Source organism: Pyrus communis, chromosome 11, assembly GCF_041283825.1.
Source record: "Pyrus communis isolate YQ-2024b chromosome 11, ASM4128382v1, whole genome shotgun sequence".
Taxonomy (NCBI): domain Eukaryota; kingdom Viridiplantae; phylum Streptophyta; class Magnoliopsida; order Rosales; family Rosaceae; genus Pyrus; species Pyrus communis.
In genome coordinates, this window is record NC_142575.1 from 3,159,498 (window position 1) to 3,165,000 (window position 5,503).

Here is a 5,503-nt window from a genome sequence, read left to right on the forward strand (position 1 = left end):
GCTTCCACCAAAGATACTCTTGCTCCACATAATGTAACTAAGCTAAAGAAGACTTTAGAAGCAAGGGAATTGCAAAATCTAGCCAATAAGTAATAAAAACGGTTTATGGATAGATTTAACGACTTTTGGATTGCTAAGGTGTTTTTTGTGTAAACTAAGGCATTTAGAGATGGTATATCTCTGGTGGAACATCTTGACTAATACTTTTGGATGTACAAGTAAATCCCTTAGTGGTCAGGCAAGGAATCGGTCATGTTTTTAGACATAGTTAAAAAGAAGATGGTCATTATCTACATTGCTTACAGCCAATTCTCCTGAGAAAAAAAGTCAGTAAAGATTGAATTTAAATGTAAAATATTAACAAAAGAAACCTAATAAAATTTGAATTTTTGATACATACCATTGAATTGACTGGAGTTTAGGGTAGAGGGCAGCCAAGGATGAATTGAAAATGGCAAATCAATGTAAGAATTTATACGTTAATTGAATTCAGACCTTAATTTTCTTCTTGAAAAATGTTAACCTACAAAAGGAAATTAGATTTATGATTAAGAAGAAATGAATGTCGAGCAACTCAATACAATGTAGAAAAAAACTGATATGATTCAGGCATAATTTTTGACGAATTAGCATTTTGACCGTTTTCAATATAACTGATTCACATAGAAATGCATCAGTTTTAGACGAAGCAGCATTTTGACCATTTTCAATATAACTAATTCTACACACTTTTCTTAAGCACTTACTGTATTCATCATCGCTATCGTTTTCGTTTTCGTTCACAACATCTTTTTTCAATGTGTTTATAGATCTTTTAGACATAATGGAAAATAACTATTATAACCAATTTAAAAACAAAGAGCTGCAGAGAAGAAGGAAAAAAAAAAACTGAAAAGAAGTGAAAAAAAAATTAATAAACATGTCAAAACAACATAATAAACACTAAACATAAGCAAACCAATCAAATCAACATTTCAATCCAAACAGAATTAAAGATAAAGGTAATGTTAAAATCCATTCTATTCTTAAAAAACACAATCAAAATAGGCACATAAAATTTTAAGCTGACAATCTAAAAATTTTAAATCACTTTGGCACAAAAAATCTTGGAAGACAAAGCAGAACGTTTTCAAACCCTGTAAAAAACAAAACCATCGCTTAATATCAACTTAAAATTGTAATCCAATCTAATAAACAGAATCCCAAAACTCAGATACCTGGAGAAAAATTATATTAACCCTGTGATACACAGACCAAAAGCAACAAGAACCATAAACAAAACATACTTAATCTCCACATAAACATCAATCTCCGATCAGCTGACTCAATCGTTCAATGTTCTTTAACACAACTATGTGTCAATCCAACACAATTTTTTTTTTTTTATCATATTTACAGGAAGGAGCAAACGTATACACATAACAGATGGTTAAGTTTTAGCTGATAATGGAGCAATGGTAACAAAACACTGCAGCTGTAACTCAAAGGTTAAACTGGTCTTGCAGTGTATGAAAAAATCTTTATTCGAGTGTGAGTTTGTCAATAATTGTTAACTTTGTGCATTGATAGTTAAAGACAAAAGAAGACTGAAGCCAATTGATATTCAAATGAAATATTTTTTTTTCTTTTTTTTTTATGAAAGTGGACAGAAGACAATGTGAGAACAGCATACCTTATAATGAACGATAATCAGACACAATGGTGTATGCGAAAATTCATTAGTCTGTTAAGTGAAGAGTAAATGTGTGAAAAAGCATGTTGCAAAAGAAGAGTAAATAAAGTGTTAAGTTGAAATATAGACTTAGAGTCACAGTAAAAAATTTGGGAAATAAATGAGTAAGAATAAACTGAAAAAGTATGCTACAAAAGATCAACCACTATGAATCTTCTTGTACAACAGAAAAGCAAATTTTTTTTTTTCCAAAAACATACAAACTCAGCTCATCTTTTGCATAGCAAAGATGGACCCAAAGGGTAGAAAAAAGAAAAACACACAACGAAAAAATAAAATAAAATAAAATAAAAACTCTAGAAAACAACATACTCTCAAAATGACACCCTCACAATTTAATTTTTTACTTTGACTTTTGCATCAACCAAACAAAGCTTATTTCATTTTCTTTCACTTTCCCATAAAACATATAGACTGGAGATTGCTCAAACATAAAACCAAAAAGAAAAAAAAAATCGAATTCAGAACAAAGCATTAACAAATGCAATATACAATTGAAACATTGAAAAACCATAACTGATTAAAACAAGGGGATTCCAAAAAAAGAGAACCCCAAAGGAGACACAATTTTGTTTCTGCCCGCCACAGAACTTAATCTCTGTCAACACTACCCATACCCCTCAGTGAAGAAAAACCCTAAATCCAACTAATCACAATTGAAAAACCATAACTGATTTAAACATTGGGATTCCAAAAAAGACAACCTTGAAGGAGACACACATTAGTTTCTACCCACCACAAAGCTTAATCTCTGTCCACACACTATCCATACCCCTTACTGAATCAAAACCCCTAAATCGAACTGATCACAAAACTGGATTACTGCTCTTACTCTTACTCTCTTAGACACACCCACACTTATCAATTTACACATAAATTTCAATCTTGAATCATTTGGGTTTCCAAAAAATTCCACAGAAATGCAAAAGTAGACAAATAAACTGAAACAAAGTTATATGCACTGGGGAATCAAGATTCACCCAAAATTGCTATCAGGGTCCGTTGCATGCAATGCCCTACAACTGAGAACACGTTTACAAAGCCCTTCAAAGGCTCATATTCAACTTTCAAATATGCAAAGACTCTAAGCTCCAATTGTTCTTTCTCAACTCTGGGTACTTCAGCTGCATAACAGAAAAAAAAAATTAATTTAACTATAATTAACTAATTTGATTTAAGATTAATAAAAAAAGTTGGAAATTTCAGCTTTAAAATTACATCTTAGGCTGGAAGTCGAATCTAAAGCGTAGAATATCAAAACTCCTCACCTTAAACACAGAGGCCTTCCCAGGGTGCAAAGAAATGTCATAAACCCCATCTCCTGAAACCAAAAACAAAACCAAATTAAATCTGAAGCCAAATTTCCCAAAATCACAACCAAAAATTTAAATGAAAAACCCATTTATAAATCCAAATTTACACTCCCAAGCACATAACATTCAAAGCAGAGAATTACCCACACCAAATTGGCAGCAGGAAACGCGATCCTCTCCAAATTTTCTGCAAATCGAGACTAACTATGTTCATCACATACATACATTTGTGGTAACATCTTTTGAAGGTTATACAGGTACTCTCACATAAGTGATTATCATGGTCCGCAGACGTTGTACATATAATACAATACTATTCTAATTCTATAAATCAACTCTGTTCACTTGGTGGTTCCAATTAGGCTTGTTTATTTGTACAGCGCGTGTAACTATATACTAAAATTTCATGAGGAGTTCGTTTTTCTTCTATCCCCCATCAGTTTAAAATAGCTCTGGTCTTCTATTCCATCAATTCAAAAGATGTTTTGGACATCTCCGATTTCTTTTCCACACACAACTCTGACTCTAGACCAGATTCGGTGATACGCACATGCTTAAAAGGGGCATCCGTGTAGGCTTTTTATTTTGACAAAAATTCTTATAAGTAATTGGGCTAGTACGCATATTGCCATTAACTTTATGATCAAACCCCAACTTTTTTCATGTAATCGTGTTTCTAACCCTAATCAAATCAGTTTTCGGGGGACAATTTAAAATGAATAGCCGGAAACTAACTCGAAAAAAGGGCCCTAAATTATACCGAGGTTGATATAATTCTCACAAATTAATGATATAAGATTCATCATTAAATCAAAAGAACTTTAACAAAAAGGTCCGGGTATTGTTCACTTTAATGAAAAACCACATTTTTACACTAAAAAATCAATTATGGTACTATTCATTTTACCCTTTAATTTGTCCTTATCGATAAAACTCAAAGTTTTCAAGTCTTTTTATTAGTTTTCCTTTAAATCAATTGTCTTATAAAATGTGTTGCAGTTAATTAGCCTCAAATCAATTGCTTAATTAAGCACAATTGAAAATGTTGACGTTTGAATCATCCTATGGAGAAATTTTTCATTGTGACGGGAATACGGGTGGTACACCACATGTTTTTATGTAAGTGGTGGGAAATTTTATTTTTAAAATTATTAATTTTTTAACACACATATCCCACCATTTGTATAGTGACACTTAGTGTACCATTCCGTATGCCGGTCATGCTGAAATCTCTCCAGCATATGCATGAATCCATCCAAGTGTGCCTAGATAAGCATGTTTAGTAATTTATGACTTTATAAATACATAACTTGTGACAATTGGTGCCTACTCCGCTTATATAAGGGAGTACGACAGATAAAAACAGAAGCGTATACTTCTGTTCTCAGAGATTTTCAAAGAAAATGGAGGACCTTAATATCTCTTCTATAGTTCATCTCAATATCGGAGGAAATGAATGTTGTACTACGGTTGGCACTCTAACTCGGCATGAGCCTAGTTCAATGCTGCTTGTAATGTTTGGTGAACGCCATGTTGTGCATCAAGACCCTGAAAAGGGATATGTTTTCACTGATAGGGATGGCACACATTTTCGGCACATCCTGAATTGGTTGAGGGATGGAGTTCTTCTCTCATTTGATGATGATTCCAAATATTCAGAGCTTCTAAGAGAGGCAGATTACTATCAGTTACTTGGTTTAAGAGATGGAATACATGCATTTCTAGACAAGAGGAAGGAGGACGATCTACACACTGAAAAGTTGGATGCAGAATTAATGCGTACTGATATCATCATCAAGTCATGTATACAATCAAGTGGAAAAATTGGGCTTCAAGGTGTTAACCTCTCCGGCCTTAACCTTTCTAGATTGAACTTCACAAACGCTGACTTCAGTTATGCGTGTTTGACAAATGTCCATTTCTTGGGCTGTGATCTCCGAGGTGCATATTTCAATTACGTGGGTGCTGAGGGAGCCGTCTTTGAAAACGCTAGTTTCAAAAATTCTTCATTTATCGGGGCAAATCTTGTTGAGAATCAATGTCAAGCCCAAAATCATAAGTAATCCACAAAGTCTAAGTTCATATCTAGTTTGATGACGTAATTGCTTACAATTGCAAAGTTAGGCAATGTTAGGTATGGTTGAGTGGAAAAAATTAGGTGCAATTAATGGATTTTGTGGGGTAGTAAATAATCTTAGTTTAATTAAGTGTGTGGTGTAGCTTTCATTTGGTTTGGTATAAATACCCAAGTCCCCAAGCATTGTAGATCATCCAAGGAAAAACAAAGCCTAGAGCTAAATAAGAAAAGTTTTGCTAATTAGTTTGTTTTGTGAGCTTTCTTTAAGAGTGTGCTCTATTTTCTTCTTCTTGGGATCATTAGAGTTATCTTGGATACTCTTCTTATTCAACAATTGGTATCAGAGCCAAGTCGGTCAGGGATCGTTCTTGGTAGAGCATT

General features: G+C 33.3%; 1 pseudogene; it reads left to right on the plus strand.

Moving 5' to 3' along the window:
* The first annotated feature begins 4,448 nt into the window (after nt 1–4,448).
* Nucleotides 4,449–5,503, plus strand: part of LOC137743207 (FH protein interacting protein FIP2 pseudogene) — a 6,695-nt pseudogene continuing 5,640 nt past the window's right edge.